Source organism: Macrobrachium rosenbergii, unplaced genomic scaffold (genome assembly GCF_040412425.1).
Source record: "Macrobrachium rosenbergii isolate ZJJX-2024 unplaced genomic scaffold, ASM4041242v1 171, whole genome shotgun sequence".
In the NCBI taxonomy this organism is placed as follows: Eukaryota; Metazoa; Arthropoda; class Malacostraca; order Decapoda; family Palaemonidae; genus Macrobrachium; species Macrobrachium rosenbergii.
The window spans coordinates 3796096-3821182 of NW_027100729.1; the positions used below are offsets into that span (position 1 = coordinate 3796096).

Consider the following 25087-nt stretch of genomic DNA (forward strand, 5'->3'; position numbering starts at 1 on the left):
GCCTAAAGCGATTTACCAGAAATGGTACAAAAATTTACAGGTGACTGAGCATGGTCAAACTATTTCTCCACAAAACAGGACAAGTTCATACAAAAACACATTGATCTGGATAATGTCTGATGAGTCAAAAAATACATCGTTACATGCACATAAAGCATGATTATTTGGAAAGACGATGAAATAGAATTTACAAATATGGTGGTAAATATGTCTTTTCGCCGACCCCAGGTCGATGTGAAGGCACCGCAGAAAACGGGATGTTCATTGTAGAGAACGCGTTGAGTGGGAACTTTACAAGGTACATAAAGAAATCTGAAATAATGTTGAGGAGAGATGAGGACCACGCTGGTAGACATACTATGGGGATGGAGGTCCAGGGAAGAAGAAGAAGAAGAGGGAGACCAAGAAAGAGATGGAAGGACTGTGTGAGGGGAGAAGGGAATTGATGAGGCAGAAGCACAGGATAGAAATAGATGGAAACGGCGACCCCATATATAAATGGGAACAAGCTGGGAAGAAGAAGATACTTATTAGCTACGGTAGAAAATAAGAATATCGCCAAAAATGCTTCATAAATTACATTTATAAGTAAAAAACTAAACTTTATATTAAAATAATGTCATATAATTACATTTATTACCTTTTTATGAATCTAAAATGTTATAAAACATAATTAATAACCGAAAAAGGACTCAAATAAAGGAGCTAATCGTCTTGGGTGGAAAGTGGTCGAGTGAGTGTAAACAAACAAATGATGGTGTCGTCGAATAGTTGTCCCGGAGATCAACAGAAATCAATCAATTTCGACCGGAAATATTGACTGAGTGATCGAATTGGAGGTCAAACGAGGTAAATCAATGATTGAGGTTGAATTCGTGAGTTAAAAATTGTGTGAAATTTGAGTTTTTGAGTTAAATATGGTTGAATGAAGAGAGGCATTGTGGGTCTCTTGACTCCTCCTAAGGAGACGATTGCCAATGTTCATTAACCGTTATTTAAAGCGTTAATTACGTTGCTTTCCTTATTTCGTTTCTTTATATAACGCTGAAGGTTAAATCGATGCTTGAAGTTAAATTCGTGATTTAGAAATTGCGTTAAATTTGGGGTTTTGAGGTGGGCTAAATGTGATTAAATTCAGTTAGGCATTTCTCGTCTCCTGAAGGTCAAGGTTACAAAGGTCAGACCTTACTTATTTAGGCCTTTTTGATCGATTTGAACTGTTTCTTCGTTTAGGCAATTTGTAGCCTTCTCAGGCCCTGTTTGGGTTAGGCTCAGAGGTGTGGGGTAGGCTATGGCTGCAATAATGGGGCTGTTAACAATTTTGTTATGATTTTTGGTTGTGATTTTGCTAATTGCCCCCCACCCCCACCCACACCACCCACCCACCCCACTCCCGTCGAGGGTTGTTCCTTCATTACAAGGAAATCAGAGATGCTTCATAAGGGATGCATCCTAACCTAACCTACCCCAGGACACCATGCTAGGCACCCCCCCCTCCCCCGCATCCTTCCAGAGGTAACATTCGGACTGAGCAGAACCTGCACACAACTCCACCGCCGTCTCACCTGGACTTTTTGGGCAACTGAAAAAGAAAGTTACATAAATAATGAGGAGGCTTTTAGTAGCCTAACCCTTACTGAACCCAAATGGCTTAAAACAACCAAAGACTGAACGAAAATGGGTTTTAAATGAGGTTTATTTCAAAGCACTTTTCCAGGAAACTTCTTTGATCCTACACAAGTACAAAACCTTTGTTCTGAATGATATACAAACCATTGATCCTGAACTTAGGAAAGACTTACAGGCATGAGTTGGAAACTACCATTGAACTCTCAAACAAGGTTGTTAACTTTGGGATTTATATTAAGAGTCCCCCTGCCCGGACTCCAATTCTCTATTCAAATTTTGCCTTTTGGACGTTTGTCGTGTGATGAAGATGTGTTTCTTCCCTCTCATGGTTGGTTCCAAAAAGCATCGTTTGTTTCCAATCGATATACAAGCCCTCAGTCCTTTACACTAGGAATTACTTTCAGTACCATCTTAAACTCTTGAGCAATGGTTGGAATGCTCAGCCTAAAAGGGTACACAGTAAACTTTATACCAGTTGTTCCTATGGTATAGTAAACCCTCAGCTAATTTGCAAGTTCAATGCAGAATGATTTGATAAGTTATAAATGAGAAATTGAATAACAAACCTTCCTGGAACCCTGCATTTTGCCTATATCACATATGGTAGTTAGTTACATTTTACTTTTTTATTCTATTTTCATTTGTGCGTGTGTTTGTGATGATTATACAAACATCAAAATAAAATGTGCATCTTTTCCATGGATCTGTTTTAAAAGTTGATGTCTTACTACACTGTATAAATGTAAATATTCTTATATTGCTTTTGCATTATAAATCACTCCCTTTGATCATAGTATCAAATGTTTTGGTTTGGGAATTGATGACGCCTTCTGATTTACTTTACATTAAATAAGTTCAAAGTGCATTTCTTGCTTCTAGTTAGCAGTGGGAAATGAATTCTAGATACATTATTTATATTATATGGGACAATGATACCTATCAATGAAGTGTTTTTAAGTCAAAATGTAACTTAAATATGTCTTGTTGTGAAATTAATTTAGCTATTTTTTTCGTTAATAGATGACCTGGTGGCTGGCAGTTTGGGGCATGTTTGTTTTGCTGTAAAAAAATCAAGATTCCGAAGTCACTTTAATTTCTTGATTTTATCATCATACTATTGAGCTGCACGTGATTTATTTTATCCTCGTGAAAACAGCAGTAATATGTGATCTTTCATGCCCAGTAATTTTGATTAAAATACTACCCAATTTTATTTCCGGTCGAGTTTCATCCATGTTGCCTGATAATTTATAGTCATTAGCAGCTTGAACATTGTTTTTTCAGCTTCAGCTACAACGTGCAGCTAAATTTACTGCAGTATATTTCCTTGCCGATCTTTTCTCCAAAGCGGATCAAGGGTGCTAGTGTAAAAGATATCAGTACTCTTAACCCATTTTTAACTTAACTGTGGTAATTGTTTAACTGTACGATGATTGAAATACAAGTACTGTAAAACAGTTGTTATGCGATTCGGTTATTAGCAAAATAACAGTTGTTCCGACACAATATACAAACCCTCGGTTCTTTACATTACGGATTACTTTCAGGCGTAGGCTGGAAACGGCCGTTAAACTCTTGAGCAAGGTGGTTAGGCAGTAACTACTTCCAGGTAGGCGGGGATATATACCCGCCTGCCCGGATGTAAACATTCCAGTTTGCTTTCGGCCGTCATGCGTTGCTGACGTGATTTCGTTCTCTCCGCCTGACTCGTTAAGCTCTTATTATCCCAGTGGGATCTTTCTGTTTTTGTGTTTATATATTGTTGTGTGTTTGATATTTATTAATACAAACCCACGATTTGATAACTTTGATAGGCTTTCCTGTCTTGGGTTTGACGGCCAAGGGCTTACCTGGAGAAGCGTAAACAAGTGGTAATGCTTCTCTTCCAGCAGCCCATCTAAATACTGAAGGCGCCCCTGTACTTTCGGAGATATAGTTTGGGACGCAATATCTTCACCCCCTACATCCATCGGGACGTAAGATTAGTCCCTTCTTGGGCTTCCGCCTCCGTGTGTAAGGGGCATCACTAATTTCTTCCTACTTATGCTGAGTGTTGTCTCGCCTGTGCTTAGAGAAATGACAGGGCCGAGTGGAGGTTGCTGGGTGTCGTCGATAAGTTCTCGCGGTTCAGGCGCCCTTGGTGGCCTCCCCTCTGTCCATTTTTCTCTTCCTTGTAGGTTCTTCCCCTTAGTAGATCTCTCTCCTTTGCCCTCTTCGCTCGCTCGTCGGGTGAAGACGGGGGGGGGGCAGCGATCGGGCACCTCCTCCTAGAGTACCTCCTCATCCTTGCTGCGTAGGGCAGTTCCCCTTGTAGCGGATGAGCCTCCATTTACTAATCATCTTTGTTTTTTCTTTCAGGTTGACAGTGAGCATTGCAGACACAGCAGTAGTTGGCTGGATATATCAAAGAATATCTTGCATGAAGCAAGAAGGACATTCATTCAGTGTTGCTTCGGGATCGACCACAATACCTGATTAGATGACATATTAGCCACGTCGCGATCGCTTCTGACTCTGTTCCCGCTCGATGTAGATCGATCGCTGTCATTGCTGGTTTTCATGTATGCTGTTGCAATGCTTCCTGCGTATCTGTGGTCCATCTGCTCCTGCTGTTCCCTGTGTTATGCTCTTGTCAACTCGACAACAGTCTCTGGGCTGCTCTCCTGGTCTCCTGCCGCAGCCGCCCTGATCGCTCCTGTCGCTGCTGGTGACTTTCAATGACATTTCTGTCCGTTGCAGTAGCTCCTGCCTTCCGAACCGCTAACTTAGCTCCTGCATCGGATGTCCTGATCGTGCCCGCTTCTTCTCCTAGTGATCGTTGCTCTTGGGCCAGCATCCGTTGTGTTCCTGCCAGCTGCCCTGAGGTTAGAGGTTGTCAGCCATCCTGTAGAAGACGCGGGCGTGAAGGGAAGGAAGTGGCCTTGTGGAAGTGACGTTCCTGGCCGTTGCATAGCTCCTGCTCTCCGAACCTTTGCCGAGCTCCTGCATCGGCTGTCCTGATCATTCCTGCTGCTTCTGTTGAGGTCGTGCCCGGTCCGCTTCTGTTGTGTTCCTGCCAGCTGCCCCAGAGGAACCACTTCCATGTCCGCCATCCTGTAGAAGATGTCAGGTGAAGATTTAGGAAGTGGTCCTGTTGAGGTGATGTTCCTGGCCGTTGCAGTAGCTCCTGCCCTCCGAACTGCTGACCGTAGCTCCTGCATCAGCTGTCCTGATCATGCTTCTCCTGGTGGTGGTGTCCTGGCACTTCCGTTGTGTTCCTGCCGGACTACCCTGGAGGTTACGATGTTTCGTGTTGACCATCCTGTAGAAGATGTGGGAGTGGAGATGAAGGAAGCTGTCCTGTGGAAGTAGCCCGCCGTCTTCTTCATCTTATCTTCGATTTCAGTCTTCTGGGGAGTCTTCCCTTCCTCTCCCGAGGTCCTGGAGGTCCCGAGAATCGGACAGACCTCCATCGGCCGAAGGAAGGATGCTGCTTCTTCCCTTGATGCCCTTGGACATCTAGGGACTGCCTCCTTCCGAGGAGGCAGTGGGTCTCTCGTTGGCTCTTCCCGACCTTCGGGTTTGGAAAACTCTTTATAGCCATAGCCGTGGTTTTTTGTGTTTGAAGAGACGGGATGCTGTGTTGCCCGCAGACCTCAGTTTGCGTTGCAGTTCCCTGAGTCTTAGAGGTTCCGCCTCTAAGATGGGGGCTGCTTTAGGCCCAGAGGAGCCGGTGGAGTGCTCGAGATTCTATGGAATATCGAGTATCCCGATCTGGTCTGGAGAGATTTTCCTGGGCCCAGTTCGGGAGCAGTGCGAGAGAAAGGGCCGAGGCACCCAGGTGTCTCGGTTCCTCTTCCTGCCAGCACCCAAGCGCCTCCCAGTGTTTGCCAGTGCTCGGTCGGGGCACTCAGCCTGGTGTCTCGATCCTCTTCGGTTCGAACACCAGAAGAAGCAAGGAAGAGATTCACTTTGGGAGTCCTGCTAAGCTTGGACTTCTAAGGGACTGACTCTCCTCCGAAGACAAGTTGGCCCCTCAGATTCGCATTCGCATTTTCCTGTGGGATCTTGCGTTTATCATGCCACTGGGCAGCAGTGATACGCCCTCGAGGCCAGACCTGGTTGCCAGTCTTGGAAGTCTGCATCTAAGACTGGTTCTGTGCTTGGCTCTTTTAATCTATTAGGTAACAAGCAGCCGCCTCCCCGATTTTCGGAAGTCTCCAGTGGGTAGCTTGAAGAATTCTATGAATCACGAGCGCCTCCTTAGAGGAGAGGCAGAGGAGAGAACTATGTTGAAAATGTCTGCCGAGCCACCCAAACCCAGGTGTCTGGTTGCCGGGACGCCCAGGTAGACACCCAGGTGTCTTTTTGCCGAGACACCCAGGTGTCTGGTTGTGGATGGCCAGGTAGACACCCAGGTGTCTGGTTGCCGGACGCCCATGTGTTGGTTCAAGATGGACACCCAGTGCATGGTACTGCCGGGACACCCAGGTGTCTGGTCATGCTGACACCCAGGTTTCTTCATGGACACCCAGGTGCGGTGGTTGACGCCAGGTGTCATCCATTCTGCCCGCCAGCTGCTTCGGTTGCTCGGAGGAGTGGGCTTCAGTTCTTGTGTCTCGAACTTTAGGGTTCGAGCATGCAAGATAGCAGACACAGAATTCACCCTGGTGAACCTTCTTCTCGAGGGCCCGGCCTCGGTCTCGGCCTCTGAAGGAGTTTAGAGTTCGGGAAACTAGCAATTGTTCACAGCAGACGAGTCTGGCCTGCCCAGTTATGAGTCTGGCTCTGGCTCGGCTCGACTTGGCTTGCCAGACTGGCTCGGCTCGACTCGACTCGGCTTGCCAGACTGGCTCGGCTCGACTTGACTCGGCTTGCCAGACTGGCTTGGCTCGTTTCGGCTCGCCCCGTCTCGCCTGCCTCCCAGTCTGCCGCATACCGACCAGCTGGATCGCGGCAGAGTCGTGATCCCTCGGCTCGGCTCGCCCTACTCGGTTTTTCCGATTCGGTTTCGCCTATGTTCGAGTGAACTTTTTGCTCTTCCCAGGAAAGCACTTTGCCACGGCATAGGTGCTCTTCTTTTCCCGTGTGGCAGTAATCTCCTTCGGTTGATTATTGCTCACGGTCCGCCTCTCCTGCTTATCATTCTGGCAGGACAGGTAGGGCTACTCTTTTCTCCTCACCTGTTCTCTCTCTCCTTTCGGTTGGAGAGTGAGGAGACGGACAGAGAGAGCTCCGGACGAAATTTTCTTTCAGAGTTCGGCTGCCTGGCGTGCTTTGGGTATCGGTCCCCGATCTCTCGTTTATATAACCAGGTAGCTGAGGAGGGTTTCATGGGATCTGTCAAGGTCTCCCTCCAGGGGGAGAAGTACAGGGGTTTCACATCGGAACAGCGATGGGTCTTCCTCTTCAAGCACGACTTCGCCCGTGTTGACCATTTTCGGGAACTTGCGCTGATTTGTGAGCGCGAGGATCCCTGGGACAGGACCGCGGCTCCCCAATGAATAACCTTCATCACTTGCAACCCTTGCAGTTTCCGAGAGGGGCCGAGAATGTCAGGGACCGCCAGCAGTCCTGTCTTCCGAGAAAGCGTTCTCGACCTGATGGATTCTTTTCTTCGATGGAGTTAATTCAGGTAGAAACACCAAACTTTCCACCCCTGCCTCGGCAGAATATGAACCTTCTTCTTGCCTCCAGGGTCTTGCTGACACAGTTTTTTGGCAATTCTGGTGCTAAGAAGAAGGACTTTGTCCCAATTCGGATCTCCAGTTTCGAAGTCCCGAGTTGGCTCCGACCCTTGGGAACGACCCTTTACTTGGTTCTGCCTTTTCTTTCAGAGATTTGCCAGATACCGTGGGTAATCAAGGTTCCCACCAGGGCACTGCCTTGTCCTTTGGGCAATGGCCAAGAATTTTGGGTCTTAGTCTTTTCAACTCGACCTTGGGTTCAAGCCAGCCCACCTCAACTCCTTAGCTAAGAAGTCCTAGGCTTCAGAAGATTGCAACTGCTGATGCCAGGACAAAATGATGCTTATCGAGTCTCTGGAGCTGGCAGCAACATTGCCAAGACCTGGGAATGGATTCCTTCAGGAGAAGTATCTATTTCCCTTAGGTCTCGGCAATTCTTTCCATCGATCTCTCATCCCACCACCTCTCCCGTGCTCCCAATTCGGGAAATGCCAACCGGCTAGAGCTAATTGTCTCGGTTCCCTGTCATCTTGCAGAAGCTTCCCCATGGTGGAAAATGGAAGTCTTCTTTTTTTCTTTCTTTCCTCTTCGAGGTATGAGGAAAGAGTTAGGCTAATGCTTGATTATAGGAACCTTCGAATATGCTTTTCATATTTCCCTCAAATCTTGTGTCTACTCACAGATTCACAGATTGAGGAATAGGAGCACACTGGTAAAGACCTTGTCTTGAATTTGTGCGACCGAGATGATTAGTACCTTCCGTTTCACCGTCCTGGGCTCAGGGGCAGCCTTTTGGCAGTCCGAGAATCCAGGATGGGTTTTGCAGGGCACTCACTGGTTTCATTGAACAATAAAACCACAGTAGTGACATTTGTCGACAAACAGGAGGCAATCGTTTTTTCCCCTGTTTTATCTCGACATTTGAAGGTACTCGAGTGTTGTTCTATTGCACACTCGACAGCTCAATTAACCAGATGCATCCCTGGTGGGGATGTATTGGTAGGCAAGCCTGGCCTGGGGTTTGAGTGATCGGGACAGAACATGCTGCTCACTCTTTCTTCACGAAGACTCATACAGAGACTGCTGGACTGAGAAATCCCTACCGTCCTTCTGTTGCCTCCCTGCACACAAGTCAGTAGTGTTTTCTCGACTCTCCTCATACCAGACCAGGGGCCGCTCTGTTGAGGCATGCTGTCTTTTTGGTGAAAACTCGATATCAACGTTTTTTCCCTCCGTATTTGGTTTCGCTAGGGGTTACAAACATTGCTCACCCCGAGTTACAGACAAATACAAAGACTTCCCTTCTTCCGACCTGATTGCCGAGGCATGGAGAAGAATTTGGCATTGACCCATCCTCCTGTGCAGCTACACAAGAAGCGGTTCTTGAGGCAGTACATCCCTGTGTGTTCAGGACTGGGAGACTTTCCAGCTTTCCTTGCAAGCACAGGCTTTTCGCTGAGTGGCAACGGATATAGCTGGATATTCCTTGAAGTCCTGTGCAACACTGTCCCAGGGACTGGATCCGTCTTCGCTGGTGGTGTCGTTGTCGGAACTTCTTCCCTGGTGAGAGTCGCTGGTCAAGTCTGGACTTCCTCGTCTTCCTCCCCCAGGGCTGCTTTCTCTCTTTCAGTTTTGAAGAATGTAGGCCCTTGCGACCTAGTCTTCTATCTGAAGTAGCCTAATCTTTGTCTCCTTAGTCAGAGTTAGCTACGGACGAGAAGCTTCTTCAGTCATGCTGTCCCAGGGAATGTTTCCTGGGTGGCATGCATTCTTCATTTAGGGTTCCTGTCCGTGCTCTGCACTCGCCCTACGAGAGTCGTCGGATAGAGATATGCCCTCTTGGGTCCATCTCTCATCTTACCCTGGCTTTGGCGTAGAAGATGGAAGAACAGGGTGGGGATCATCCTTCTCGGATGTCAGTTCAGGTGGACTCCAAATCCATTGGCATCGACTGTCGGGTTCGAGTCCTTCTTGTTCCCCTCCTCCTTGGACTTTGTATCGATGATCCAGATCATTCGTTACTCTGTCCTATTGGGAGCTGTGGTACTTTCCAAAAGGTTTGACATTCCTAACCTGGATGTCGTCAACGTTTTTGCCAGTACTGTCTCTCCCAAGGAAGAAGTGTCTAAGGACACATCTTCCTCCTGAAAAGTGAAGCGATCAAGGAGGCTAACTTGGCAGCTGATGACGACGATACCGGTACCTTTCACCCGAGAGCTCACAAAGTCGATGGCTTGGTCCATCCCTCGCATTCCGGAAGAATATGTCGGTACCACAGGAGCTGAAGGGGGTGTGTGGTCCCAACAGACTACCTTCACCTCCTTCTACCTGCGGGATGTTGCACACAAGTCCTGGACACTTTTTCCTTGGGTCCTGTGGTGGCTGCTCAACAAGTTGTGTAGCTTATCCAGCTCCCCTAACGAGGACAGGATTGCATCTCGCCTATGTTGTACGGCTGTGATGGGGAGAATGGAGGTTGAGTGACTGGCCTCTCTTCTTTCTCCCCATCCTGGCTCTCTTCCCACGGGCAGGAGCGGACATGTTACAAGCTGGACCTGGCGATCGAGGCAGATAAGCACATAACAGGAGCTCCTGTTCTATTTCTGTTCAGGTTAATAGAACAACCCCACTCCTTCCTCTTGCAAGGGGAGGAAAGGAGACCATGACTATGAGACAACCCAATGCTTGTATTTGCCTTATTGTCATCCGACGTCAAATTCTTCCCAGCCTACTTTAAATGAAGTTTTGTTTCCTCTTTCATGCAATGGGACCCAGAAGTCTGACAACTGATCCTGCGTTTCTTACAACCTGATCTTTTGTCAGAAATAGTTTTTCCCTTCCTCGCTCTCACGACCAGGAAGGGAAGACAAGGTGGTGAACTCCAGTCAGTTCAGAGAGACTTTCTCAGATTCCTCCCTCCAATCAGTGAGTCTCTAATGTAAAGGACCGAGGGTTTGTATATTGTGTCGGAACAAATAACAATTTTTAAAGTAAATTGTATTTTTCCTAACTATACAAAAGGTCCTTTACACTTTATGCCCACCTCATGCCACCCCTCAATCTGTACCTGGGCACAGAAAGGCAAACTGGAATGTTTACATCCTTTGGCAGGCGGGTATCTGTGATGTCTTTACCTTGAGGTATTACTTTTGCCTAACCACCTTGTTCAAGAGTTTAACTGTATATTTCAGCCTACGCCTGAAAGTATCTCCTAATGTAAAGGACCTCAGGTTTGTATAGTTAGGAAAAATACAATTTACTTTAAAAATTGTTATTTGTTCATGAGACTTACCTGTCAGATATATATATAGCTGTATTCTCTGATAGTCTGACAGAATTTCAAAACTTACGACACACGCAGTGGGAGATCAGGTGGTTAGTACCCATTCCCCGCCGCTGGGAGGCGGGTATCAGGAACCATTCCCATTTTCTATTCAGATTTTCTCTGTCGCCGGTACTGTCAACACCTGTTTTCAGTACCTCCGTCGTTGGATTTCGAAACTTGGTTGTCACTTGAGTATTTGTTTGTCTTTTGGTTTTTTGACTTTGGACTTGTGGATAGGCATACGCAATTGTGGACTGTTTTTGATTTTGGCTTTGTTTTTTCTTTGGATTAAGATGTCTGAATCTAGTTCTTCTAGTTTAGAGTTTGCCGTGTGCAAGAGTGTAAGGTGAGGCTACCGAAAAATTTCGGTAGATCCTCACACTGTATGCATGAGGTGTAGAGGGCATGTTTGTTTGTTGAATGACCGATGCAAGGAGTGTGAATCTTTGCCTGATGCTAGTTGGAGGATTTATGATTCCTATGTGAGAAAGTTAGAGCGAGATAGGATCAGGAGGTCTTCCTCCAGAAGTGGTAGGAGTCAGGGTCAGGGTAATTTTTCACCTGTTAACCCTCCTGTAGACTTAGTTCTTCCTAACCCTGTGGTGTTGCCCTGAGCCCTGGGGTTGTGTCTGCGGAAGGTGATGCCCTGGCGGTTATTATGTCTTCCATCCGTTCCTTGGAAGTCTAAAATGCTCGCTCTTCAAAGTGCTGTGAAGTGCAGTGATAGTGTCTGTCCCCTAGTGTTGTGGAGGGGCGTCAGATTGGCCCTATAATGCCTCTAGGCCTAGACCTCTGTCGGACTCCCAGGACTCAGGGAATGGGCAAGTCGAAAGCCGCAAGAGGGTTACGGGACTTCCCCACCGATCTGGCGTCCCTTCGCAAGTCCTGATGACGCTTCCCAGGCTGCCAAGGATCGTGCTCGCCACGAATCCTTAAGGATTGCTTCTCGTCCCCCGAGGCGTTCCTCCTCCCCGTGTCGGGGTGGAAATCTCGGAGGACTCTCGCCCTTTGAAGAGAAGCTTCAAAGAAGGAGGACGCTTCACGCCCCTCTTTCTCGTGACGCTCTTGCTTCTTCTGAATGGAATTTTGACACCATCCTGCCGCAGAAGAGGACCAGGATTTCATCGGAGGATGACGCTTTTGAGCGCCCCGTCGCTCCAGGAAGAAAGCTGTTGCTGCCCCTGTGAGAAGGAAGAAGGCGTCCCCCTCGCCCCTCATCTTCTCACAGGATCAGCCCTCTCTCCTGAGGAGGAGTCTTCTCCTACAAGAAGCTTTCTGCTAGACATGCAGAGGCAATTGGCTTCGCTTAATGGCCCAGAAGGAGACTGAGCAGCGTCGTCGCCGGAAGGATTCCCGGCTGCCTGATCAAGAGGTCCAAAGGTCCCCTTCTCCTCTCTCCTCGCTCGTCATCATCTCATGCTTCGCCGCCCTCTAGAAGTCCTGTTGCTCAGCGCTTTACTGGTCTCGCAGGGATCGCAATTTCCCGCTTTCTGACGCTCTTCATGCTCAGGCTTGACGCCTCGTTACGACGACGCTCCTCTGCTTTCGCCAGGACGCTTCATGCCATGATGCTCTCATGCTGCTAAGCATGACGCCTCATGCTGCTCGGCAAGACGCCTCCCTTGCTGCTCGACAAGACGCTCTCCCTTGCTGCTCGGCATGACGCCTCCCTGGCTGCTCGGCAAGACGCCTCCCTTGCTGCGTTCGGCAAGACGCTCCCTTGCTGCTCTCATCAGGACGCTCTTGCAAGGTCGCATGACGCCAGGACGCCGCTCCTTTTCTCACCAGGACGCTTTCAGGATCGCTCGTCAAGAAGCATTCAGGGACTTCAGAGCTTTCTGCAGATAGTTTCTGCCCGAGACTTTTCTGTCCTTCTCTCGGACTTCTTCCAAGCAGAAGTCCCTTTGCGTGTTGGTCTGCAAGGGCTTCACCTCCCGGGTCTTCTCCTGCCCCTTCTGGTTGTTCCTGTTGAAGAAGGAGAGGTGTCTAGTGAGTCGGAACCTGCAGTTGAGGATCAGTCCTCTCTTCTTCAGCTTCTTCAGACTACCAAGTTTTGACTAGGCTGCTGAAGGACTTGTTTGGGGACAAGTTTCAACCTTCTGCCCTCGCCCTCCCCTCGCAGTTAACCTCGTCTAAATCAGAAAATCTTCTGGTTTTGTGAAGATGGCTACGTCTCTCTCTACCAAGAGGGCCTTTAAGAAGGTTCAGGAGTGGATGGACTCCAGGAAGGCCCAGTGCAAGACTTCTTTTGCCTGCCTCCATCAAGATTGAGTGGAAAAGCAGGAATTTGGTATGAGACAGGAGAGGAGGTTGGTTGGAGAGTTCCTTCCTCTTCCCAAGGGACTTTGCCAGCCTTGTGGACGCCCCAGAAGGTCTCTCCTTTCTTCAGCGAAGGTGTCCTGGACTTTGTCTGAGACGGATCACCATCTGAAAGGCCTTTTCAGGACATTGGAAGTTTTAACTTTTGGACTGGTGCCTGGGAGCCTTGGACTTGCAGACTCGTAGCCCTGACTCCATTATTCTGGGAGATTTGTTCCAGCGTGTCCTATCTTGCATGGACAAGGCCGGTTAGGGATGGCTGGAAGAACTGGCTGCCCACTTCTGTACAATGGGCCTTTTAAAGAAGAGAGGCATTTACTGCAACTTCACGGCAAAGTCGGTTTCTCCTTTCTCAGAAGGCAGAGTTGTTGTTCGCCCCTCTTTCTAGCCATCTTTTCCCCAGTCCTTAGTCAAGGATCTGGCCGCCAGCTTTGCAAAGAGAAGGCTACTCAGGACCTCCTGGCCCAGTCTTCCAGACGTCCAGCAGTCCCTTCGACTTCTTCCCTTGGGCAGGCTTCCAAGATTCAGAAGCCCTTTCGTGGAGGAGCTTCCTCCTCTAGATCGTCCTTTCGAGGAAGAGGTCCTCCAGAGGTAGAGCCCCTTCTAAGCCCAGGGGCAAGAAATGACTCCTTGGACCTTCAGACACCAGTAGGAGCCAGGCTTCTTTCTGTTTTTGCAAGAGCCTGGAGAGAGAGAGGGACGGACAACTGGTCCCTCAAGTCATCGAGAAAGGATACAAGATCCCATTCCTCGTCTTACCTCCGTTATGCACAACGCCCATAGGATCTGTCGCCATCCTATCAGCAGGAGAAGCAGCAGATTCTTTTCGACCTGCTCGAGCAAATGCTCGAGAAGAGAGCTGTGGAGCAGGTCTCTGGATTTACAATCCCCAGGCTTTTACAACAGGCTGTTTCTGGTCCCAAAGCAGTCGGGGGATGGAGACCAGTCCTGGACGTCAGCAGGTTGAACCATTTTGTTCTGAAGGAAAAGTTCATAATGGAGACGTCCCAGTCGGTTATGGGAGCCTAAGACCAGGCGACTGGATGGTTTCTCTGGATCTCCAGGACGCCTATTTTCACGTCCCCATACATCCTCAGTCGAGGAAGTACCTGAGATTTGTCCTGGGGGGACAGGTATTCCAGTTCAGGGCTCTCTGCTTCGGGCTCAGCACAGCTCCTATGGTTTTCACGGTTTTGATGAGGAATGTTGCGAGATGGCTTCACCTTGGCAGGAATAAGATCTCTCTTTATTTGGACGATTGGCTCATTTGAGCCTCGTCAATGAAAGGTGTCTGGAGGATCTTCACACGACTTTTGAACTTGACGAAGTCCCTGGGACTTCTGGTGAATTTCGAAAAGTCCCATCTGATCCCTGACTCAGTCCATCGTTTATCTGGGGATTCAGATGGATTCAGTGGCTTTTCGAGCTTTTCCGTCTCAAGAAAGACAACAACAGTGTTTAGACAAAGTTTCAGCCTTCCTGAGGAAAGAAACATGCTCGGTGAGGGAATGGATGAGTCTGCTGGGGACCATTTCATCGCTGGAGAAGTTTGTTTCCCTGGGGAGACTGCATCTCAGACCGCTTCAGTTCTTCCTTGCAGAGAACTGGCAGGACAAGGAGAATCTGAGGAGTTTCTCTGAAGATCTCTCCAAAGGTGAAAGATCACCTAAGGTGGTGGCTCGATCCATCAAAGTTGGCAGAAGGCCTTTCTCTCAAACTTCAGAACCCCGACCTAGTGTTGTTTTCCGACGCGTCCATCTCGGGATGGGGAGCAACACACTAGAAGGGGGGAGGGGAAGTGTCGGGCACCTGGAGAGGGGAACAGGTGTCCTGGCACATAAATCCTCAAAGAATTGGGGGCGATTCAGTTGGCCCTTCTTTTCTTCGAGGGACGAAGTTTCAGAACCGAGTTGTCCAGATCAACTCGGACAACACCACGGCCCTGTCTTACCTCAAGAAACAGGGAGGAACTCACTCTCGGTCCCTGTTCGCCTTAGCAAAGGACATCCTTCTGTGGGCTCAGGCCCGAATATTACGATCCTCACAAGGTTTGTTGCAGGGTCGAGAACGTCCGTGCGGATCTTCTAAGTCGGCAATGACAACTGCTGCCGACCGAATGGACCCTGCACCAAGAGGTGTGTCAGGGACTGTGGAAGCTTTGGGGACGTCCATTGGTAGATCTCTTTGCAACTTCCAAGACGAAGAGACTTCCTCTTTACTGCTCCCCTGTTCTCGACCCAGGAGCTCTCTCAGTAGATGCTCTTCTCTGGGATTGGAAGGGGATGGACGTGTATGCCTTTCCCCTTCAAAATCTCGGAGAAGTCATCAGGAAGTTTGCGGCGTCGGAAGGGACAAGGATGACGTTAATCGCCCCGTTTTGGCCTTTGAGGGAATGGTTCACAGAGGTCATGTCCTTCCTAGTGGACTTTCCAAGAACACTGCCCATGAGAGTCGATCTACTCAGACAACCCCACTTCGAGAGGTACCACAAAAAAACCTCCCGCTCTGAGTCTGACTGCATTCAGACTATCGAGAAACTGGCCAGAGCGAGAGGTTTTTCTAGACCAGTGGCAAAGAGCTATTGCCAGAGCCAGAAGACTCTCTTCCAGTAATTTGTACCAATCGAAGTGGACCGTCTTTAGGAGATGGTGTAGAAAGAAGGGCATTTCCTCTACCACGACCTCTGTGAGCCAGATAGCAGACTTCCTCTTTTTTCTGAGGAGTGAAGTCAAACTAGCAGTCCCGACCATCAAGGGATATAGGAGTATGCTATCATCTGTTTTTAGGCATAGAAACTTGGATCTGTCTAACAACAAAGACCTTCACGATCTATTTAGATCTTTTGAAACCTTGAAGGTGCCTTGGCAAAGGACTCCTTCTTGGAATTTGGATGTAGTTCTAAAACGGTTCCTGATGTCCAGTTTTTGAACCCTCTTCGTTCTGCTTCATTGAGGAACATTACTAGAAAGACTATTTTTCTAACTGCTCTAGCAACTGCAAAGAGGGTTAGTGAGTTCAAGCCTTTCAGTAAGACATATAGGCTTTAAAGGACATAATGCAGTTTGTTCTTTAAGCCCTTGTTTTTAGCTAAAAATGAGAACCCGTCTAACCCTTGGCCCAAGAGCTTTGAAATTAAGGGTTTGGCTGAAATTCTAATTCAAGAGCCAGAGAGAGTCCTTTGCCCTGTTAGGGCTCTCAAAGTCTACTTAGACAAGACGAAGGAAAGTCGAGGTCCCTCGGATAATTTATGGTGTTCAGAAAGAGACCGGACTTACCTATGTCTAAGAATGCTCTGGCTTTCTTTCTGAGAAGCACGATTAAAGAAGCCCATTTCATGCTGTCAAGACACTGATTTTAAACTTCTGAAAGTCAATGCTCACGAGGTGAGAGCCATTGCTACTTCAGTGGCTTTTCAGAAGAATATGTCACTCAGTAACATTCTGGGTGCCACATTTTGGCGAAGCAACTCTGTGTTCGCTTCACACTACCTGAGAGATGTGAAGACGACATATGAGAACTGCTTCTCGCTAGGACCATACGTTTCGCAGATACGATCCTGGGGGCAGGGGATGACACTCATCCTATCCTATAGAAAATGGTTGGATAGTGTTTTTATGGTTGTTGGTGTTTTTGTTTTTATGGTTGTTGGGTCGGCCAGTGCGGACTTCCCAGTCGTTAGCTTTAGTTATGGTTATCCTAACTTAGTTAGGCTTGGTCAGGTGGTTGGTTATTACTTCGTTTGCCCTCATTGTATGGTCAATATGGTCTAGTCACATTGTGGTCACGCCCCGTTGACAGATCATCTAGAACTCACCAGCTATACAGGTCACACCCTTGCTGGAGACTCTAGTAAAGCAGAAGCAGGACTTGGGTGACAGTAATCACGAAGTCAGCTATGCTAACAGGTAAGGAACCAAGGTATCTTTCACCTACATGTATTTGTTTTTCCTAAATCCTATTCTGTCTGTACCCACCTCCAATGGTGGTATTCAGCTATATATATATCTGACAGGTAAGTCTCATGAACAAAATGATATTTTAATGATAAAATAAAGTTTGTTCATACTTACCTGGCAGATATATATATATTCATAGTGCCCGCCCACCTCCCCTCAGGAGACAGTGGCACTAGAAAATCTGAATAGAAAATGGGAATGGTTCCTGATACCCGCCTCCCAGCGGCGGGAATGGGTACTAACCACCTGATCTCCCACTGCGTGTGTCGTAAGTTTTGAAATTCTGTCGGACTATCAGAGAATACAGCTATATATATATCTGCCAGCCAGGTGAACAAGTATATTTTAACAAAATATTTATTTTATCATTAAAATATTTTTAATTATAATTTTATAATTAACTAATGTATAGAGTTATGGTACAGTCAAACAAAAGTACACTAGGCTACAGTATGGTGATAGGCCTTGTGGAAACAGACAGAAGCATTAGCCTTTATGGGGTCTTGTTACATAGGTTTTCAGCCTGTAGACTGTAGGCTATAGCTTAGTCTGGCCCACTTTAAGGTTAAGACTGTCTTAATGAATGTATTTTTTATAACATCTTAATAATTTACAGGTCATAGGTTAATGTTAAGTTTAGACTATAGGCTTCTACAGGGTCTCATTACTGTAGGCTACAGGATGCCTGTACTCTGTAGACTGTATAGCATCAGCTACTGTAACCTGTCCAAGACAGTCTAAATGGCAGATGTTATATAAATGATTGAAAGTCTTATGGTAAGGTTTTTAGGCTATAGGCCACAGTGATTTCTAAAGGCTCTGTAACCCAGGAAGTCTAAATGGCAGATTTTATATTTTTAGCTAATTTTTTTCATATTAATGTGGAAGTACCCAGAACATTAACAGGACTTAAAACTGAACCTGTACAGAACTTGTGTTTGCAGGTTCATACAGGGACACAGAAGACAGGAATGGGAAAAATGACATTTTTCACACACGTTTTGCACTGCATTAGTCTCACATTTGCATTGAATCTGCAAGTGCTTAGTGTACAATCTCATTGGTACTGTATTGTGTATAGAAAATGTTTATGTGCTAATGGAGATCACATCTCTTTGCCACAGATAACCTCTGTTGTTACGGATGATCTCTGGTGATCTGCGAAGGAACGTGTTTTCTTCAGTGTCGTGCTGATTTTCCTCAATAACATACTTTAGGTAAGTGATATTAAAGGGAAGCACATATATAAATTACATGTACCTAGTATTTAATATAAGCTATATTGAATCTTCAGTCACTTAATGAGACAAACGCATTGGTTAATACCCAGTCTGTGAGTTATTCATGATGCACTGACTGACATTTTTGGCAGATTTCAGCTTGCTACTTGAGCCTTTGTTTTAAATGTTAATATACCACAAAGTACAAATACAGTAATCTGATTTAAAATGACACTGGAATGAGTGTCATATATTTAAATATCTAACTTCCCTGGTAGTTACATATATATAGCTTTATCCATAATTTGCTTGAAAGATTCATTAGCTTTATCGCCGATTCACGGCACGGAGAAATTCAAAATTCGCGGCAATCGCGATAGATGGTCAGGTGGCCATACCTGAGCGCCCTCTACCAGGTACCTGGAACCATTCCCAATTGTCCTCAGAAATTCCCTGCCGTCGTTCTAGCAACACGTTGGAAATTCGCTCTATTTTTGGTTTGCTTTGTCTACAATTGGTGAAGTACCCATTATTTGGTTTTTTCATTTATGGCTTTCGCTGATGTTGGTTTTCCTTGGATTTGTCTTTCACTCTGATAACTAAGTTTGTCGGTTTCCGATTTAGACTGTTTTTTGAACTTGCTTTTGGATTCTCAAGATGGCTGACTCTGTTGTTAGCATGTGTGTGAGGGGATGCAAGACCCGGCTTCCAAAGGCTGCTCTTGATCCCCACACTGTATGTAAGAAATGCAGAGGTCATGTGTGTACATTTGATGATAGATGTAAGGAGTGTGAACGTTTGTCTGAGAGAGAGTGGAGAGAGTATGATCGCTATGTTCAGCGATTGGAGAAGGACAGAATTAGGAGAGCTAGATCTTCGAGTGTTCTGTCAGCTAGGCCTTCTGATAGTCAAGTCCTTTCTAACTTGTCTGATTCTAATATTCCTGATCCTAGCCCTAAGGCTTTAGTACCCGATCCTCTTGAGCGGAGGTAAGTAATCCGTCTTTAAAGGATATTATGAATGCTATTTCTGCCTTGGGAGTTTCAGTGCAATCCCTTACTTCGGATAGGGAAGTGATGTGGGGGCCAGTGCATAGTTTACAACGAAAGTTCGGTGACAGTGTTAGTGCAGTGGAGGGTGCGTCCGTTCGTTTCTGTCACGCTCCTAGCCCTAGGCCTCTTCCATGCTCCCCAACCCCTGGGAGAAGGAACGCCGACAGGCTAAGGGAGGTGAGAGAAGTTGAACAACGAGCGGACGTCCCCTCGAGCGATCCTGTTGACGCATCCCAGGACGCTCCCCCTCGCCGCAGGAAAGGTGAGATGAGGACATGTTCTTCATCTTCGGATGACGCTAGACCCAGACGTGGTTGGCGTCGATCTCAAGATAAAAGACCTCTCAAGAGACGCAGGTCCCCCATCACGCTCCAACAACCCTCTTGCAGCAAATGGAGCTCTCCTGAGAGATTCCTATCGGAAGAAGACGGCGTTTCCGCGCCTAAACAGAGGCATAAGACGCATAACTCGTCGGAGGAAGAAGACGTGTACATTACTTCAGTTCACGCTTCTCCCCGCCCCCAGATTGGGGCGTGTCGCAAGCGGCGTCACCACCTCATCCTCGTAAGATCCCAGCCAAAGTCTCCGAAGTTGTAGAAGTTCGTGCAGTGCCATCTCCAGTTGTTTCCCAGCAGCAAGCGGCACCACAAGTCAAGTTTTTGTCAGAAGTTCAGCAGTCCCTTGCGTCTCTTTTTGACTCTTACAAGTCGCAAGGGCTAAGAGAAGAACCACACGGGAAGGAACCTAAGGATGCCAACAGACCCAAGAAGAGGGTAAGACAGGAGTTAGGACAGCAAGACGCTAACAACAAGCAAGACGCGGGTTCGCTGCAGGTTGCAGCGCTCATAGACGCTTCCTCGCAGCAAGCCGCACAAGCGTGACGGGAGGTGACAAGGATCGTGACGCTCCCTCGCAGCAAGTTGGACGCATGCGTGACGCACGCAAGCAGGATGTTACACATGATTCCCCTCTCGCTCGACATCGGATATAGCGAATCCTTTGGAAGAGATCTCGGAGGAGGAGACTCAAGAAACTCTTCATGCTGCAGATCTGGAGAGACTACTTACTCTATTGGCTGACTTATTTCCCAATGATTTTCAACAGGCCGTACCTCAGAGTCCTCCTCGCAGTTTTTTTGATGGGTAGACCCCAAAGTCTTCTTCATTCAAGAAGACAGTGTTGCCAAATCAGTGAAGAAAGCTTTTTCGACACTGAATGATTGGATTTTGAAGAAGAAGGAACAAGGAAGGACAAACTTTTCTTTTCCCCGACAAGATTGGCTTCTAGATCCAGCGTGTGGTACGAGACTGGGAAGCTCTCGGTTTGGGAGTTCCTGCCTCCTCCCAAGGGGACTTCTCCAGACTCGTTGACTCTTCACGGAGAACAGCCATGACTAAAGCCAAGGTTTTGTGGTCCACTTCGGAGTTGGACCCATTTGCTGAAGGGCGTCTTCAGAACAATTGAAGTCTTCAGCTTGATGGACTGGACTCTCGCAGCTCTCGCAGAGGTCACAGATGAGAAGAATGACACGCAAATGCACCTTATTGCCTGTCTCGATAAAGCCGTGAGGGACGGGACGGTCGAATTTTCTGCCCTTTTCACAGCAGGTGTTATCAAGAAACGAGCTATGCTGTGTTCGTTCGTGTCTTCTGGAGTGACTATAGCTCAGAAATCTGAACTGTTGTATGCTCCCTTATCTAAACAGCTCTTCCCTTCAGAGCTGGTTAAGATTTATCAGCAGCCCTTGCGCAACAATCAACGCAAGATCTGATCACAAGGACTGCTAGGAAAGTTCTTCCGGCAAACTTTTTAGCCAGGAAGGAGAAGGAAGCTCCTCCTCCCGCGTCAGCCCTTTCGTGGGAGAGCCCTTTCGAGAGGAAGTCAGAGAATGGCTGCTGGAGGACAACTCGTAAGAACCCCAAGCAACAACCCAAACCAAGGAAATGATCACAACATCCTCCAGACACAAGTGGGAGCCAGATTATCCCACTTCTGGCAAGAGTGGAGCCAAAGGGGAGTGGACGACTGGACAGTCGAATTTTTGAAGGAAAGATACAAGATCCCCTTCCTAAGGAAGCCTCCTCTTTCACCAGAACCGTTAGAGTTGACAGCTACTTACTTGGGGAGCAAAGCAGCAGCTCTTCAAGAACAGGTGACCCAGATGCTATCAAAATCAGCAATAGAAGAGGTAAAGGACCTCTCGTCAGAGGGTTTTTACAACAGACTTTTTCTGGTACCCAAGAACTCGGGGGCTTGGAGACCAGTTCTGGACGTAAGTCCATTGAACAAGTACGTAAGCAAAGTCAAGTTTGCTATGGAGACATCTGCGTCAGTCCTAGCAGGCACCAGACAAGGAGACTGGATGGTTTCGATAGACCTACAGGATGCGTATTTTCACGTACCAATTCACCCAAACTACAGAAAATATCTGAGGTTTGTGTATCTCGGGACAACTTATCAGTTCAGAGCACTTTGTTTTGGACTAAACACGGCTCCTTACGTTTTCTCACGAGTGGCATCGAACGTAGCTTGCTGGTTACATCTAAAAGGGATACGGATATCGATGTACCTGGACGACTGGCTAATCAGAGCCAGATCACAAGCAAAGTGTCTGGAGGATCTACAAGTGACAATGAATTTGACGCAACAGTTAGGACTGGTAGTAAATCTAGCCAAATCACAGCTAACGCCTTCACAAGACATCATATACCTGGGGATGAGAATTCAGTCAGTGGTTTTTCGGGCTTTTCCAGCCCCGAAACGCATTCTGCATTGCTTAGAAAAGTGAAGCTCTTTTTAAGGAGATGGACCTGTTCGGCAAGGGAGTGGATGAGTCTGCTGGGGACCCTCTCCTCGATCGAACAATTCGTCTCCCTGGGAAGACTACATCTACGTCCACTTCAGTTCCATCTGTCAAGCTATTGGAAAAGAGACCAAGATCTAGAGACGTGGATTCCGATCCTCTGGGAATCAAAAATCATTTGAGTTGGTGGAATGACCCCAACAAACTACAAAAAGGCCTTGAACTTCAACAGAAGAACCTGACCTAGTGTTGTATTCAGACGCATCGGACATGGGATGGGGTGCAACGCTGGGGAAGGGCGAGATCTCAGGTCTGTGGGAGAACCATTAGAAGAAATGGCATATAAATGTCAAGGAACTGGTGGCCATTCATCTTGCACTAGTCCACTTTCAGAGAAGGTCCAGAACAAGATTGTACAGGTCCAGACAACACCACAGCGTTGGCCTACATCAAGAAACAGGGTGGCACTCTGTTCAAATTTTCCCTTTACGAGGCAGCAAAAGATCTCCTGTTGTGGGCAGAAGCGAACAACTTAACTCTGATCACCCGCTTTATAGAGGGGAGAAAAACGTCAGAGTGGATCTCTCAGCAGAGGAAGACAGGTTCTCACGACAGAATGGACCTTACATCACGAGGTGTGCAACAGGCTTTGGAATCTGTGGGAGAGAACTGTCAATAGACCTCTTTGCGACACAGAGAACGAAGAGGTTACCAGTCTACTGCTCTCCAGTCCCAGACCAGGAAGCAGTGGCAGTGACGCCTTCCTCATGAATTGGGAGGGACTAGACATTTATTAAATTTTCCTCCATTCAAGATCCTAGACAGAGTCATGAAGAAGTTCAGGGAGTTGAACGACGCCCGCATGACCCTGATAGCTCCATTTTGGCCCATGAGACCATGGATCACAGAGGTGATGGAGTGGCTAGTAGACACCCCCAGGTCGTTACCTTGTCGGAACGATCTACTCAGACAGCCACATATAGAGAGATACCATCAAAATCTCCTCGCTCTCAACCTAACTGCCTTTCGACTATCGAAAAACTGGCAAGAGCGAAGGGCTTTTCAAGGGAAGCTGCAAGAGCCATCATGAGAGCGAGGAGAACGTCCACACTCAAATTGTACCAATCAAAGTGGGACGTATTCAGGGAATGGTGCAGAAATAATAACATTTCCTCTTCCAGTACCTCTCTAACTCAACTGGCAGATTTTCTATTGCATTTAAAAACCCAAGGAAACCTAGCAGTATCAACCATCAAGGGATACCGCAGCATGCTTGCTTCTTAGGATCTTCCGTCACAGAAATATTGACGTGTCGGGAGGCAAGGACCTCACGGATCTCATAAGGTCTTTGAGACAGTTAAGAGGAGATTCATTCCAAATAAGGAGAATTTTCATGATAAAATGTTGTTGGATTCTTATCTACTGTTAAAGAGGAAACTCACCAACCTCCCACATCTTAGTGGTGGTCATGAAGAATGCTGACAGAACCTAAACATTCCAACGCCACCTGAAGGAAACAGGTGATGACAGAGACAGTCATATAGAGAGGATTAGCAGCCAAGCGTCATTTTTAAAATTTTTGTCAATCTTTTGAAGATTGCAAGATATAAGCTGACTTTAACAGTAGGAAGCACTGTGTCAAATAATTAATTATATGAAGAATTATAATTTTTGTACCTTATTTGTTTTCCTGTTTTGTGACACAATTTTGTACTACAGGTTGACCATCACTAATCCAAGCAATCAGTAGTCGGAACAGTAGTAATCCGGCACAAATTTCAGCTACAGTAATTTCGTTTCCGCACTAATTTTCAAATTTCCTGGGTAAGCTCGCTAACTAAGCTCGCTTGAAAGGCAACCCGATTTGGTGGGGCAGTGTGCTGCCTCAGCAAACTGGAAGTGTTTGTAAGCTTACAGGCATGCTTTTGCTGTTCCATTTTTACATTTATTACTGTCTTTTTGGCTACGCTGGTATATCGTATGACTACATGCAGTGGCCTAGCCTACATTATACTAAACTCTATTCACATATTAACGGTATTATACAAACATCAACATAACGAATGTACATCTTTTTCATGAATCTTTTAAAGATTATGCTTTACTACATTGTATCCAATTGCGTATATTCTCATATTGCTTTTTGTATAAATTGCCATCAATGTTTTGTTTTGGAACCGATAGCAGCGGTGTTTATTTTGCTGCATTCAACTCAGTTCAGAGAGCTTTTCTTGCTTCTAGTAAACGTAAATGAATAGATACTTTTTTTTTTATTTGGGACAAGGATATTTTTGTTATACAAAATGTTTTTAAATCGAAATATAACTTAAATACGTTTCATTGTGAAATTAATTTAGCTATTTTTCGTTATTGTCTTGACGTTCGCGAATCGTGGCTGGCCGTTGTAGGGGCATGTTTTTTTTGTGTAAGAAAAAAATCAAGATTCCGTTCGCTATTTTCTCTTGAATTCATCATAATACGAGCTTTACGTATTTATCTTTTATCGGCGTGAAAACAGCAGTAATTTGTATTCTTTCATGCCCAGTAGTTTTGATTAAAATACATTCTCTCCAATTTTATTTATGGTCAAGTTTCATCCATGTTGCCGATGCACGATAATTTATAGTCATTAGCAGACATTGCTTCCTCAGCTTCAGCTACAATTTACAGCATAAAGTTACTGCACAGCAGTATATTTCACTTGCCAATCTTTCTCCAAAGCGAATGAGGTTATAGTGTAAAAATATATCAGTCCTATTGTACTGTACTTAACGTCATTTGTAACATAACTACAGTAATTGTTTAACTGTAGGATGGTTGAAATACAAGCATAACAGTTGTTATCCAGGACGATTATTAGCAAAACAACAGTTTCCCGTTCGGTTGTTTATGGCTGTATGCATTTACGCAAGAGTATAACGTTACTAACAATACTTTTTTCATTCTCTTTTACCTTTTTAACTAGAAGATGGAATAAGAGATGGAGGAAAAAAGTTGGTCTCTCTATAAGCTGCCTGCGCCCTCTTGCTTGAAATCCTAAAATTATATCTAAATATTTTTCGTATCGGTATTAATTGCTAACCCTATGGTAAGTCGAATTATGGTAACTCGAGCACT

General features: G+C 46.4%; 1 pseudogene; it reads left to right on the forward strand.

Moving 5' to 3' along the window:
• The first annotated feature begins 327 nt into the window (after nucleotides 1-327).
• LOC136838175 (zinc finger protein 420-like) overlaps nucleotides 328-25087 on the forward strand; it is an 80183-nt pseudogene continuing 55423 nt past the window's right edge.